Source organism: Schistocerca nitens, chromosome 8, assembly GCF_023898315.1.
Source record: "Schistocerca nitens isolate TAMUIC-IGC-003100 chromosome 8, iqSchNite1.1, whole genome shotgun sequence".
Taxonomy (NCBI): domain Eukaryota; kingdom Metazoa; phylum Arthropoda; class Insecta; order Orthoptera; family Acrididae; genus Schistocerca; species Schistocerca nitens.
This window is the reverse complement of record NC_064621.1, coordinates 85,086,943-85,103,686: the sequence shown is the minus strand read 5'-3', so window position 1 is coordinate 85,103,686 and position 16,744 is coordinate 85,086,943. Positions and strand designations below refer to the sequence as shown.

Sequence of the window (16,744 nt, the reverse complement as noted above, 5' to 3'; positions counted from 1 at the left end):
CTTTCAAGCATAATAAAGTGCATGTAAAACCTAGATAATTATTGGTTGCTGTTACTTCTCTAATCAGTAATATATCATACCGATCATCCAAATCCATGTACTTTAATGCGTGAATCACAATTTTGCAGAACCTTTGAGTTCTTCTTGAAATTTTACAATTTATTTCACATGTGCTTTGCAATTTGAGTATGACTATACAGCAAATTTTGTCAGTGGTTCAGATACATGTAAAGCTAGATTTGTCAAGGAAAGTAAGGCTCAATTTTTCTTTCAGTCATATACAGGATTCCCACCTATGTACATTCCTACAGTTCCTCTCATACTGAATTTTAGAATATTGGACCATGTACTTAATGTATGCTGTAATGTGATTAGTGAGTTCTGCTATGCTATGCAAAAACAGCACTGGCTACGCATGAGAGAAATCAATATTTTTTTTTTTAGCAGCTTCCTTCATTACATATGTCTTTTCTTAATTTTTAAAACGCAGATTTGAATTAGTTATTGCTACCTACCATCTTCCTTTAAACTTTACAGGAATAGAAATTCTTCTATGGAAGAGAAGGAACTCAAGCAGAAAATTTTTCAGTTTGTTTTCAAATTTAACTTTGGTGTCTGTCAAGCATTCCATATCCCTGGGTAAATGATCAAAAATTTTAGTGGTGGCATTGTGCACTGCTTTTGTACTACAGGCAAGGTTAAGTTGGGATAATGAAAGTCAGTTTTTCTTCTGATATTGTAATTATTTACATAATTGTAGCTTTTGAACTATAGTAGATTATCTATGACGAACTTAACAAGGAAATAAGTATGTTGTGAAGCAGTAGTCAGAATGCTTAACTTCTTGAACAGGTAAGTACAAGAAATGTATGGAAAGTGTTGCACAAATGGATGCAGTGCAGAGAGTTTCTCTGTTCCTTTCGGCTTAGCCATTTCATAAACCAGTTTAAATACTTTAGGTATATACTTTAGGTCTAGCATAATTCAGAAACAAATTCACTGTATGTCTGTTTAGAAAACAAAATGAAGAAATAAGAGGAAGAATCTAAGCCTTGGTACTCATGTATACCTGCATCACCATACATACTCTGCAAACCAGTGTTAAGTGCTTGGCAGAGAATACTTCACATTGTACCACTTGTTAGGGTTTTTCTCTGTTACAGCTGTGTATGTAGTGTGGAAAAAGACTGCTTAAATGCCACTGTGCTTGCTGTAATTAGTCTAATCCTATCTTCACAGTGTCTGCAAGGGTAATACCGAGGAGTCTGAAGCATATTCCTAAATTGTTCACTTGGCACTGGTTCTTGGCACATTGTAAGTAGGCTTTTGTGGGATAAATGCTGTCTACCCACAAATGTTTGTCAATTCAGGATTTTCAGCACTTCCATGATACTTCCCCATGGACCAAGGAAACATGTGACCATTTATACTCCCCTTTGGTAATCCTAGCTAGTCCTGTTTGGCATGGGTTGCAGATACAGTATTTTAAGGTGGCACATACAAGTGTTTTCTAAGCAGTCTCCTATGTAGGCTAACTGCTCTTTCCCAGTATACTGCCAGTGAACCCAAACCTGTCATCCGCTATGTGTATAATTTTGACTGTGTGATCATTCCATTTCATTATTTGTTATTGTTGTTGTTGTGGTTCGAGGACAGGTTTGATGGAGCTATACACACTAGTCTGTTTCACGCAAGCCTCATCATCTTTGTGTAACTTTTTATTACCAAACTTACAGCTCCCTGATGCCTCAGAATGTGCCCTGTTGGCTGAGCCCATCTTTTAGTCAAGCTGTGCCACACAGTTGTTATTTCCCCAATTTGATTTAGTACCTCCTCATTAATTATTCTGGGTACACATCTTCTCTTTGTGATGTTACAAGTATTTGCTAAAATTGAAATACTGAAAAAGTTTCTTGAAATTACATAAATTATTATATAAATTATATAGTATTGTAAAATAAATCGATGGACACATAAATTAAAATTGTAGTATAAAGCTTGGATGGTAGACAGAAGTAAAGCAGCTACATTGACTCCAGTGGTGGTCATGTGACCGAATTTATAAATAAGCCTGCTCAGCAGAGCACATGGGATTTGTTGAATATTTCTACTAAAAAATCAGGAGTACTGCTAAAACTATCTGTTAATATGCATGAGGCCACCATTCAGAAATTTGTGCTGGTAGAAATGTATGTAAAGCTATTGTAACTCAGTGGACAGTTTATCATTCGCTAACTTGTCTTTCTACCTACGCAAGATAACATGAATTCCGCACATTGTGGAATAACAAGGGTTTTAGAGCATTGGTGTGTAGCCAGCCTCTTTTGATTGAGCCATGTGATTAGTTAACAGCCGCACACTGCCCTTACTCACTGGCATGGGCTACACGGAAACTTGACTGTAGCAGTTAGCAAGCACCTGTGGGTAACATCATGTCTTCAGCTTCTTCTGTAGCATGACATTTGAAAAACTTCTATTTCTTTGTGTCTAAACTGTTAATTGTCCATGTTTCATTTCTATACAATATACACTCCAGACAAATACCTTCAGAAAAGACTTCCTAAGACTTAAATTTATTATATGTGGTGTTCCAGATATGTATAATTAAGGTGAGGATGGCCAATGAACTCTTCAGTGTGGATACACATGATGCGCGAACTCTTATGGGAATTGGTGAAGAGAATTTGCGTCTGTTGGGAGGTGTCCATGCATTTACAATGACTACTGTATCTGGATGGTTTAGTGGTCAGAGCATCTGCCTAGTAAGCAGGAGACCTCAGTTCAAATCCTGCTTCAACTTTCCAATTGATGTAAATCAATGCCCACTTACAGTCAATGTCTGTAATACCTTTGTGACTTATATTTGTGTTTTATGTTAACACGTTTTTAATAAATGCTTTTCTTTCTATCACCAGACTCCATTTTATATACCCTCTACTGTGACCATCATCCGACTACCAAAAGTTGTTGACTACTTTGTGTATCTCATTTCCTAATATAATTCTATCAGCATCACCTGATGTAATTTGACTACGTTCCATTACCCTTGGTTTACTTTTGTTGATGTTCATGTTATTACCTCATCTCAAGACACTATCCATCCATTTATCTTCTCTTCCAAATCCTGTACTGTTTTTGACATAACTATAACACCATTGACAAAGGTTGAAACTTATATTTCTTCTCCTTGAACTTAAATGTCCTTTTCAATGAATAACATTAGTGAGAGGATACAACCTGGCCCCTATCCCACTACATCAAGTGGGAAATTGAAAATTCCCAAATTTTTAAACACAGAGTAAAAGAATATTTCACTAGCCACTACTTCTAAAATATGTATGACTACTTGGACTTAGGAATGTAAATTCTGCCTAACTCTAATATTTGTGGAAATACATTATTCCACCAGACTGTATTCTGTAATAGTTTATTCAGCACTACTAGGTACAGACGTGATCTATTTTGAAGTGTACAGTATCTATAGCAGATGTGCTACACATGCACTTGAAAATGGACCATGCTCAAAACTAGTCACGCTGAATGTGCCCATCCAGAAGAAATGATCTGATGTTTGTGTCAGATAGATCCTGACTTTGCTGGTATATGAACAGCTAATAGTCTGTGTAAAGTTAAAATGCTTTGGATGAAGTATTAAATAATAACAACAGCTGAGTAATATAGAAAGAAGAGCAGTGGCTTCTTCCTTTTTCAAATCAGATGTTTTTCTCCATGCATACATACATAATCTAGAAGTATTTTAGCATATTTAGCAGTCTGAGTAGATTGCTGCTAGTTATAATATATTGTTAGAATATTTTGCAAAAGGAGCCAGTTGTGGTTGTTTCTGCCTGTTAATGTATTACTTGACTCATTTCAAATACCTGAGGCCTCCCCTTCATCACAGGACTGATGGAACATGATGTGAATGAATGAATGTAGAGGTCATAGATAAATTTTCACTTCCTCTATTTTATCCCTGCTACCTTCAGAATTTCAAAGAGTGTACTCCAGTCATGTCAAAAGCTTTCTCTGAATCTACAAATTCTATAAAAATTGATTTGGCTTTCTTCAGTCTATCTTCTAAGATAAACCAGTATTGACTAGCATGTTTTAACATTTCTCTGGAACCCAAACTGATCTTCCCCATGGTCAGCTGCTATTTGTTTTTCCATTGTTCTGTAAATAGCCCATGCAGTATTTTATAAAAATGACTTATTAAAACTAATTATATGGGAATGTCCACACTTGTCAGGAACTTTCTTGCATGCCAGGTGGAATAATTTTGTTATATGTGGCTCTCCCATGGATTTCAGTAATTCTGAATGTTGTCCAGTTCAGGGCCTTCTTTTGACTTTGGTCTTTCAGAGCTCTGTCATTTTTCGGTATCATATCTCCCATCTCATCTTCATTTATTTTCTCTTCTATGTAAGATTGTGTACAAGATTGTTTTCCTTATATAGACCATCTGTGTATTCCTTCCATCTTTGGCCTTCTCTTCTTTGGTTAGTATGGGCTTGCCGTGTGAACTCTTAATAGTCATTCAGGTGCTTCTCTTTGCTCCAATGGTCTCACTTCAATTTTCCTGTACTCTGCATATATCTTTCTGAAAGTCATCATGCTTCTACATTCTTGCATTGTTCATCTAACCACTCATGTTGTAACATTCTGTCAGTCTCATTTTTAGACACCTGTATTCTCTTTTACATGCTTCATTTAACTGCTTTCTTATATTTTCTGCTGTTTTTTTTTTTTTTCAGTCAAATTCAAATTCTCCTTTGTTATCCATTTATTTCTACCTTGCCTTGTCTGTTTGACTATTTGATATTCTGCAGCCTTAACTATTTCATGTATCATTCGTTTTATTTCTTTCCTTGTGTTTCTGTCAGCTGTGGAACTCTCAACAACGTCTATTTCTTTCAATTTATCCAGGTCTTCACCACCTTCAGTTTTAACCTGCAGTTCATAACCATTAAATTGTGGTAAAAGTACACACCTGCATGTGAAAATGTTTTGCAATTTATAATCTGGCTTCATAACCTCTGTCTTGTCTATTATGTGATCTGTTTGAAACTTTTTGTGTCTCTTGATATCTCCCATGTGTTACAATCCTCTTTCATGATTCATGAACCAAGTATTAGCAATAAAACAGTGAAAAGGAAAGTTGCTACTCACCATATAGCAGAGATGCTGAGTCGCAGATAGGCACAACAAAAAGACTATCACAAATAACAGCTTTCGGCCAGTAAGGCCTTCGTCAGAATTAGACGGCAAACACACACATACACACCCACACAAATACAACTCACACACACATGACTACAGTCTCAGGCCACTGAGGCCACACGGCAGTGTGTGTGTTTTTGACTTCTAATTCTGACGAAGTCCTTACTGGCCGAAAGCTATTATTTGTGACAGTCTTTTTGTTGTGCCTATCTGCGATCAGCACATCTGCTTTGTGGGGAGCAGCAACTTTCCTTTTCACAATAAAGTATTAGCAATAATTAGAATTATGCCTGATGCAAAATTCCTCCAGGCTGTTCCCCTTTTCATTCCTTTCCTTTGGTCCATGTTCTCCTAAAAAATTTCTTCCCAATTCCCCGCTGTTGGATTCCAGCTCCCCATCATAATTAAATTTTCATCTCCCTTAACTTTCTGAGTAATTTCTTTAATCTCCTCATGTATTCTTTCAGTCTCTTCTCATCTGAGTAGTTACATGTTATGAAAACTTGTACTACAAAAGTGAATGTTGCCTTTGTATCTATCTTGGCAGTAAGGCTTTCACTACATTGTTCATAGTAGCTTACCCCCCTTTCTGTTTTTTCATAGCTTTAAAAATTGTGAAGCCACAGCAATACATTTCTGTACATTTAATACAAGTTACTAGTTTTTGCAGAACATTGAAGTCTTATCAAGGTCTGACTGGAAATTTTTTTCATACAGTACTTCATTATAGACAACTGGATCACATACAAAAATCCGAGTTAACTATTGATACTGTCTGCCAGGTCATTAAAGTACAAAACTGACACCAAGGTTGGGCACTAATTTCTCTCTTGTTCTTGCTATACTGAAATACTCAGACAAAATTTTGCCAGCTATGTGGATGAGTAATAAAACACAACAAACCAAAGATAAGTAAAATAACATTTTCAGTATACAGACTTACATTCTTGACAGTTCTAAACTATTTCCACCCAAAGTACTGAGTGAAATACAAGTAAGTAAGCAAACCAGAATACAGTAGCAGTTAGTGAGTTCTGTTAAGCATTATTACTTTGAGTAGAAATAAAACACAGAGTTTAGAACCATCAAGAATTTAAATCTGTATATTTAAAATGTTATTTTAGTTATCTTTGGTTCATTGTGGGAACAGTTTTCGATACTGTGTACCTTTGAGATAGTAATCATAATGTTAACAAAAGTAGTTCATTCATATATTTCATGTTTGGGTGATTTTTAAATGTTGCCATAGCTAGAAATAACAGTAGTAATTGAAAATATAATCTTAACAACAGAAATTGCAAAAAAGGTACCCAAGCAATATAAAAGATGCACAGTAATTTTGAATTAATATTGTTTGAGTGTAAACACAATTTGAATATGTATTTTTATTGATAAATATGTCAACATGATGTGAATGTAATGAAGTTAAAAATATAGGTATAAAACAATTTGTTTTATGTGGAATGTTATTAGACTCTGCTTGAAATGTGAATAAAATTCTAATGAAACTGTACAGTGTGTAACTTTGGACAAAATATATTTTAAAGTTGTTATTTCCAAATATAAAGTCTTCTTTGAAAATGAGTGTGTTTTAAGATCCTGTAAATCTTATCTGATTTTATTAAATTATACAATTTGTGAAATGTCATCATTATTGTCTTCAAGGATTAGGCCTTCTGGCCTGTTCTGCCTCAGAATTGTTCATGCCATCTCTTTAAGGAATGTTCAGCATTCCTCTTTCCGATTGCATTATACTCCATTGCCACTTTAGTTATTCTATCATTAGACATACATTGGACCTTGTCTTTCCAGTTCATTTGGTATTTTTGTTATAGGTTTGTAATTAGGTCAACATCTAGATCTTCCATAATATTTGTATTTTTTTTATAGTCCAGCAATGAATATCCCAGTACAGAGTGGAAGAATTGATGATTTGATTTGTTGTAATTGATTATATGTTAAGGTCCAACATTCACTACCATAGAGCAGCATAGGTAATTCTATTACTTTGTAAAGTTTAATTAATATTTCTTTCCATATATAGGAATATCTGAATCTAACCAATTTTAGCTCTACATCATCCAGCTTGGAAATTTGTGAAATGTAAATTTTTAATGGTATAGAAAAAAGAAAAATTCTTAAATTTGCACTTCCTTTATAACAGTAGATGAAATTTATAGAAAGCTCAAGTGAGTTGCAACTCAATTTGTCAAGGTATACAGAATGCAGGTCTCTACATCTGATGTTATGTTATAATTGGAATTAATGTTGACTCCTTACACATTACTGAGCATATAAAGCCTATTAAGAAAAAATCAATGTATAAACAGTTTTAAATACATAAATTTCTTACAAATCTTATTGTAAATATCAATGCAAAAATTCATCATAATATAAGAAATTACTGCTTCTAGGAAAGGTACAAAAGACACTGTCGATCAAACAAATTAAACATAATACTAAAGTATACTCTATAGTAAATAACTTCATTGAGCAATTATTTACTGTAAATAGATGTTAACTACCAAACATCACAACAAAATTTTAAAACCGAAGTTGTAGCTTCAATGAGCATCTAAATATATGCTTAATAAGTAGCTCTTTACAACTCCTCACAATTTTTACCTACTTTCCACATTACTTTTCTTCTATAAATCTCCCAAATAAATAACCTTTCCATAAACTTCAAGATTCTCTTTCATTTGTTTCTCTTATTCTGAAAAGGATAGTTGCTACTCATTATATAGCAGAGATTCTGAGTCACAGATAGGCTCAACAGAAAGACTGTCAAAAAGTAAGCTTTGGGCCAAATACACTCACACATCACTCATGCAAATGCAACTCAAACACACATGGCTGCCGAGGCCAGGCTTTGAGCAGCGCTTCATTGTGGAAGAAACAATGTGGAGGGTGAGGTTAAGGAGGAGGCTGGCATGGGACGGGTGAGAGACAACAGGAAAGGGATGGAATGGGAACGAGGAAGGGGATAGGTGGGTAAAGGACAATGACTAACAAAGGTTGAGGCTAAGAGGGTTACAGCAGTGTATGATACAATGTAGGGAGAGCTCCCATCTGTGCAATTGAGAAAAGCTAGTGTTGGTGGGAAGGATCCAGATGACACAGGCTATAAAGCACTCATTGAAATGAAGAACATTGTGTTGGGCAGCATGCTCAGCAACTGGGTGGTCAAGCCTTTTCTTGGTCACAATTTGTCAATGGCCATACATGTAGATAGCTTGTTGGTTGTCATGCCCATGTAGAGTGCAGCACAGTGATTGCAGCTAAGCTTGTAGATCACATGACTGATTTCACAGGTAGCCCTGCCTTTGATGGGATAGCTGATGTTTGTGACTAGGCTGGAGTAGGTGGTGGTGGAAGGATTCGTGGGACAGGTCTTACATCTAGTTTGATTATGGGGATATGAGCAATGAAACAAAGGGTTGGGAGCAGGCATTGTGTAGGGATGGATGAGGATATTGTTTACGTTCAGTGAGTGGTGAGTGGCTAGAGAGATAAAGCACAGAAATTCAGTTTTTTTACAAGATTTGGAGGGTAATTACAGTCTGTGAAGGGCTCAGTGGTGCCAATGGCCTTGCTGCAGTGTTAACACCAGTTCCCATCAGATCACTGAAGATAAGCGCTGTTGGGCTGGGCTAGCACTTGGATGGGTGACCATCCGGTCTGCCGAACGCTGTTGGCAAGCGGGGTGCACTTAGCCCTTGTGAGGCAAACTGAGGAGCTACTTGATTGAGAAGTAGCTCCTCCAATGTAGAAACTGACATACGGCCGGGAGAGTGGTGTGCTGACCGCATGCCTCTCCATACCCACGTCCAGTTATGCCTGTGGGCTGAGAATGACTGGCAGCTGGTCGGTACAGTCAGGCGTTCCAAGGCCTGTTCAAATGGAATTTAGTTTTAGTTCTTTTAGAAGGGCTCAGTGAGACCTTTGGTATATTTCAATAGAGAATGCTCGTCACTACAGATGTGACGGTCATGGATGGCTAGGCTGTCTGGAAGATACTCCTCATATGGAATGGGTGTCAGCCGTCAAAGTTGAGGTATTGCTGGTGTTGTTGGTAGGTTTGATATCGATGATATTGATGTAGTCACATTTTAGGTCAAAGTCAGCATCAAGCAACATCATTGAAGGTGGCTTGTTGGGTTGCGGAGGACCAGGTGAAGCAAACGGGGAAGGAGGTGTTAAAGTTCTAGAGGTATGTGGATAGAGTGTCCTTAACCTTGATCCAGATCACAAATATGTTATCAGTGAATCTGAACTAGGTGAGGGGTTTGGGATTATGGGATGTTAGAAAGGATTCCTCTAGATGGCCCATGAATAGTTTGGCATAGGATGATGCCATATGTGTGCCCGTAGCTGTACCCCGGATTTGTTTGCAGGTGATGCTTTCAAAGGAGGAGGATAGTGTTCATGGCAACTAGGAAGGAGGTTGTAGGCTTGGAATCCACTGGGTATCCAGTGTTCAGTAGCAGTAAGGCCATGGGCGTTAGGAATGTTAGTGCAAATGGAGGTGGCATCAGTAGTGATGAGTAGGACAATATGTAGTAAAGGAACAGGAACTGTGGAGAGTCAGTGGAGGAAATGATGGGTGCTTTTTTATAGGAGGGTGAGTTGCAGGTAATAGGCTGAAGGTGTTGGTATAAGAGAACAGAGATTCTCTCAGTGGGGTCCAGAAACTACCAGTATAGTAAACTGGCTCAGGCAGAGTTCAAGATCAGTCTTAGGTTGAGTCTGACTGATAGGGGTTGGTAATGAGAAAGTGTTTCTACTGTAGGACCAGGAGAAGGAGAGAAGGTCTTTAGCAAGTCCTGCATAATTAAATTTTGGAGTGAGGAAAAAAGCGAGACCTTAGGAAAGAGCAGATACTTCTTTGGGGCAAAGACATTTGGAGAAAAGGTTCATGACAGTGTTTGGTGTTTATTTAGATTCTGGATTCTGTATAGTAGTGGGAGGGAGTTATTGAGGGTAGGGTAGATGTATTAGGTCTGCGAGGCAGGGTTTGTCAGGTATGAGGGGATATGGACGAGGTTTGGAGGCTTTTGTAGAGATGGTGGATAGTGGTAGCCCAATGTGGGGGTAGAAAGTGAACAGGGTGGAGAGTTTTTTGAGATGGTGTTGTGCATGCTGCTCTAATTCCTGGAGGGTAAGAGTTTCAATATGTGATATGGGATCCAGGAATTTGGGATTGCATAGCAGGAAAATTTTGCAGGTAGAGGGGAGGTATTGCAAGGAAGTTTGGGTCTGATTAACATAGTTTTGCAGGATATGTTGGTGAGGGCTAAAGACTGGGAGAATCAAACAGATGGAGGTCACTGGTGAAGGAGGGGTTGCAGCTAGAGATGTGTAATTTGATGGTGAGGCTCTTTGGGAGGATTCCATGAATCAAGGAAGAACACAGTAGAAGTATGTGGGACCGGACTTTTGCTAGGGATAAGGAAACTTTTCTGTTTCACTTGTTGTCTCCCAAACTTCATTATGTGCTTTATTTATGAGCCACACTGTAACAGCCATGTCGGCCACAGAAAACAGATGGCTGCAAGACGAAGGTGATTGTTGGTGCAACATCTCATTTGCCACATTACTCCTGCTAATAGCATTAATCCTAGACTTTCAAATTGATCACTCTTCTTTTTCTCATTTATTTTCATGTGTTATTTCCATATCTTCCTGTCCCACACGAACTTTTACTTCATCCTATGTACCCCCTGCCCCCAAACTCCTTCTCCTCTCTTATTCCAGTTCCCACATACTAAGTTCACTCAATCTAGTCACATCTGTTGCCCCCCTTCTTGTCAATTTCATTTGCTTTTCATGTTTCACTGCTGGCCTTCTCCCCCCTCAAATTTCATCTTGGTTTTCCATACTTCATCTGTTTTGCCCTTTTCGTAATTTTCCCCAAATATTTTGTTATATTTTAGCGAATTTTTTGCACTTATTTCTACATTATTTATGTATTTCTGAATTTTTATCCTCCACCATCTATCCTTGCTCCTTCCATCTGATACAGAAAAGTTTCCCCATCCCTAGCCAGAACTCAGCCCACATACTTTTACTGCATTGTGGCTTGACTCATGAAATCCCCCCAAATGGCATCACTATCAAATACTAATCGGTGGCTGCAGCCCCTCCTTCCTCAATGACCTCCATCTGTTCAGATTCCATCAGTGCTTAACCCTCACCATCATCCTGCAGAACCATGTCAATCAGACCTAAACGTCCTTGCAGTACCTCTTCTCCATCCATAAAATCCTCCTGCTATGCAGCTCCAAACTCCTGGATCCCACACCACACATTGAAACTCTTGGCCTCCAGGAATTACAGCAGCATGCCCAGTGTCACCTCAAAAAACTTTCCATCTGGTTCACTTTCTATTCCTATCTTGGACTACCACATCCACCATCTCTACAACAACCTCCAAACCTCCCACACATCCCCTCATAGCTGACAAACCCTGCCTTGCAGACCTACTACATTTACCCCACCTTCATACAGAATCTAGAATCCAAACAGAACTGAAACGCAGTCATGAATCTTTCCTCCAAAAGTCTCCAAAGGTCTCACCTTCTGCCCCATATCCAAATTCAATCAAGCAAGACTTGTTAGAGACCATCTCTCTGTCTCCCGGTCCCTATAGCAGAAACACTATTTTGTCACCCATCCTACCAATCAGACACAACAATGTGAACCCTGCCTGACTCAGTTCTCTCCTCCATCCAATCATGTTTCACCCCCACTGCCCCCAAATCACCTGCTGTTAACTTCCCAGAATTTCTTAAATTTGAACCTTGCCTCACCATCATTCCCCAAATTCCTCCACATGCTAACTAACCGTACACCTGCAGAAAGAACTGCAATCCACCACCTAAAAACTTATCCTAACCTTATAATCTTCTCTGCTGGCAAAGGCTCCACCACTGTTGTTTTGAACTGCAAGGGTTATGTGGCAGAAGGATTCTGCCAGCTGTCAAATTCATACACCTACAAACCATGCCACAGTGACCCCATTTCAGAAGCCCAGCAGGATCCCCAGTCTCTCCTCAAATCCTTAGGCCCATCCCAGTACCTCTCCACGGAGTCTATCTTCCTCTTCACCCGTAACCCTCCCCATATTCCTACTTTCTACAGGCTTCCTAAAGCCCATAGACCCAACCACCTAGGACACCCCATTGTGGCTGGTCACTGTGCCCCTACTGAGAGAATCTCTGCTCTCATAGAACAGCACCTTCAGCCTTTTACCCACAACCTACCCTCCTAGATAAAAGACACCAACCATTTCCTCCACCAACTCTCTGTAGTTCCTGTTCCTTTACCATATCGTGCCCAGCTCATCACTATTGATGCCACCTCCCTTTACACTAACGTACCTAATGCTCATGGCCTTATTACTATTGGACACTATCTTTCTGAAGACCTGAAGGATTCCAAACCTACAACCTCCTTCCTAGTCACGATAACCAACTATATCCTCACCCACAATTACTTCTCATTTGAAGGTCTCATGTACATATCAACAATACGCCAGTCACTACTCTTGATGAACTGTGGTATCGTGTTGAAGCTGCATGGGCAGCTGTACTTGTAAACGCCATCCAAGCTCTGTTTGACTCAATGCCCAGGCATATCGAGGCCATTATTACAGCCAGAGGTGGTTGTTCTGGGTACTGATTTCTCAGGATCTATGCACCAAAATTGCATGAAAATGTAATCACGTGTCAGTTCTAGTATAATATATTTGTCCAATGAATACCAGTTTATCATCTGCATTTCTTCTTGGTGTAGCAATTTTAAAGGCCAATAGTGTACTTCTCTCCTTCTCCACTGCCCTCCCCCCTCCTCTCGCTCCTTCTAACCTCCTGACTGCATCTAGCTGCCCTACCTCTTCCTGTATCCTCTCACAAGCAGAAATTTACCATCCCCCACTTGTACCCTGCTGTCCCTTCACGTCGTGTCTCCTCTTCTTTACCTCCACCACCCAGATTGCTTCTCCCATTGTATTGTGCTCCTCGGATATGGTGTCAGGAGCCAGAGACTGTGGTCATGTGTTTTTAAATTGTGTTTGCTTGAGTGTGTGTGTATGTTATCTAATTCTGAAGAAGGGCTTTTGGACCGAAAGCTTCCTTGTTTGACACTCTTTTTGTTGTGTCTGTCTGTGAGTCAGCATCTCTGCTATATGGTGAGTAGTAACTATCCTTGTCATAATAATTTTTAATTATATTATTATATTTCTTGCTACTTTATCATCTACCTTGATAGCCGAGTGGTCAGTGCAGTAGAATGCTATGCAAGAGGCCCAGGTTTGATTCCCGGCTGGTTCAGAGATTTTCTCTGCTCGAGGACTGGGTGTTCTGCTGTCTTCATCATCATGTCATCCTCATCGACATGCAAGTCACTGAAGTGACAACAAGTAAAAAGACTTGCTACAGGCGACCGGTCAACTTGACTGGAGGCCCTAGCCACATGACATTTCATTTACTTCTTTATTATCATCATCGTCATTATTCTGCTACCAGGTGCCACAGACGTTTAATGACTTTCAGAGGAGATGGACTTATATAGCCATTAGAGGGCACCACAGCCATGTTGCACTGTGCTCACACAGCAAGTGTGTGAGAGCACCACTCTCTGGCCAAGTGAGTACAGTGGCCAATACCATACCACATGACTGGTATATAGGCAGTGCGCAAGCCCACAACCAGTCAGTTCAGTGCTCTCATTTGATACTTTTTGATCTATCTTCACTGTAATAGGACTGTTTGACAACTGTCTTGCTTTTCACCAGGATATTCTCTCTGGCTGCATTTCAGATTTGTCTCTGTACTGGTCTGAGTCTTGTTTTAATTGTTGTGGTGACAGCTTTGTGTAGTGCCTTGTTGTCATCTATGTTGTTTCTTCATGTTGGTCTCTTGTCTTGTTCGCAGTCTGTCTGTTGCATTTTGTTCCCCTGCTGTTAGTTTGGGTTACTCTTCCATAGGTGGCTCTCCTGCCTGGTGGGTTCCTCCATTTCTCCATTCTTCTGGAACTTCAATGTCGTAATCTTACCCTCCCACACATCACTATTAAAATTTCTCTGTATCTAAAAGTTTCGAAAGCTTTGATAGGTGTAAGATATACAAAAGAAGCACTTTTTACTTATCTTCATTTTCTCTTGTTGTTGGCTGCAGTTCTCGCGTGTAGGAGGACATTCTAGAGGCTGTAATTTTTTTAGAACGTTGTGGGTTCCAGAAGACTAAATAATTGATGAAGTACTATCTGTTGTTATGATTTTCTTGTATTTTACCCCATTCTTTTATATCACACTGACTTAACAATCTTCACTTCCAAACACAAATTACATTGTTATTGACACAACCAAATAAATACTTGTTTCCATCAGAGACATGTCCACTTCTACTCACATTCTGCTTACTAACAATATTCCAAAGAGTTTACAAAGCAAAAAGAGTTTACAAACTTTCCTGACAAAAGAAGAATCTTTACTAATTTATATCATTATTTTATAAATGAGTCCAGAAATAAATTTAATAATTAGCATTAGATTGCGTAAATAATATTATGAATTTAATTTCTTTTGTACATTTTTGTCTGAAATATAATACATCATATACAAAATCAAATGAAATTCTTTTAGTAAAACAGCTGAGAATGTTCACCTATGCATGATTTAAAATACCTTTTGATATCACCTATTTCTATAAAAAAAAAGAGTTATGAATATAATAGATGGAAACATTCCACGTGGGAAAAATATATTTAAAACAAAGATGATGTAACTTACCAAACGAAAGTGCTGGCATGTGGATAGACGCACAAACAAACACAAACATACACACAAAATTCAAGCTTTCGCAACCAACGGTTGCTTCATCAGGAAAGAGGGAAGGAGAGGGAAAGACGAAAGAATGTGGGTTTTAAGGGAGAGGGGTAAAGAGTCATTCCAATCCCAGGAGCGGAAAGACTTATCTTAGGGGGAAAAAAGGACAGGTATACACTCGCACGCACACACATATCCATCTGCACGTACACAGACACAAGCAGACATTTGTAAAGGCAAAGAGTTCAGGCAGAGATGTCAGTTGAGGCGGAAGTACAGAGGCAAAGATGTTGTTGAATGACAGGTGAGGTATGAGCGGCGGCAACTTGAAATTAGCGGAGGTTGAGGCCTGTTTTGTGGAGGCTTGGTAACCAGCTACAATGGGGTGGCCGGGATGATTGGGTTTGTGAATTTTAGGAAGTAGGTAGAAGGTAGGGGTGCGGGGTGTCGGTGGGGTCAGGAGGTTGATGGAGTCAGGTGAAAGGTTTTGTAGGGGGCCTAAGGTTCTGAGGATTCCTTGAAGCTCCACCTGGACATCAGGAATGGGATTGCCTTGGCAAACTTTGTATGTAGTGTTGTCTGAAAGCTGACGCAGTCCCTCAGCCACATACTCCCGACAATCAAGTACCATGGTCGTGGAACCCTTGTCCGCCGGAAGAATGACGATGGATCGGTCAGCCTTCAGATCACGGATAGCCTGGGCTTCACCCCAGTGGTGATGTTGTTAGTAGGATTAAGTTTTTTTAAGAATTATTTTTTACCCACCAGGCCTCAACCTCTGCTAATTTCAAGTTGCCACCGCTGATACCTCACCTGTCATTCAACAACATCTTTGGCTCTGTACTTCCGCCTCGACTGACATCTCTGCCAAAACTCTTTGCCTTTACAAATGTCTGCTTGTGTCTGTGTATGTGCGGATGGATATGTGTGTGTGTGCGAGTGTATACCTGTCCTTTTTTCTCCCTGAGGTAAGTCTTTCCGCTCCCGGGATTGGAATGACTCCTTACCCTCTCCCTTAAAACCCACATTCTTTCGTCTTTCCCTCTCCTTCCCTCTTTCCTGATGAAGCAACTGTTGGTTGCGAAAGCTTGAGTTTTGTGTGTATGTTTGTGTTTGTTTGTGTGTCTATCAACATGCCAGCACTTTCGTTTGGTAAGTTACATCATCTTTGTTTTTAGATATAAAAAAAGAGTTATGTTTGAAAAGGGTATCCCATTACAATGTGCACACAGATATCTGGCTACTCATGAATATAGCAATCATCACAGCATTAATATTTATCATTGCAATAAACTTTGTAAACTTTGACAATAGCACTTAAATATCCATAAGTTTCTTCTCAATACATAATCATTACTTCAAACCCTACCTCTTACTCACTTCACAAAAACCATGTTGAATAAATCATAAAGAAAATCTCAACTTTCCATAAATTTCAAAATTACAGTCCATCACCATTTCTTCATCAATTCTCGTGACAAGATAACATTTTCTTACTTTTCATTGAAAAGTGTATATAGATCCTGTTAAATGTTTTCCAACTTCATCATCCTGTGTACAAGAAGTAAATGTATGTTTTCATGTTTTCAGCTTTTTCTTCTAATATGAGCAATAGTCTGTTCTACAGACACTGCCAACTACATTACAGTGCTCAGGAAAAAAAACTAAAATAGGCTTTATGCATGTGAGGGA

The 16,744-nt window shown here is 39.0% G+C and overlaps 1 protein-coding gene and 1 pseudogene across 1 annotated transcript in view; both read left to right on the top strand.

The window, feature by feature from the left end:
- Positions 1 to 16,744, top strand: part of LOC126199400 (tubulin polyglutamylase ttll6-like) — a gene marked incomplete at its 5' end in the record, with an annotated part of 426,833 nt that overhangs the window by 201,747 nt on the left and 208,342 nt on the right. The window lies entirely within an intron of this gene.
- LOC126200010 (5S ribosomal RNA) lies at positions 8,806 to 8,923 on the top strand (annotated as a pseudogene).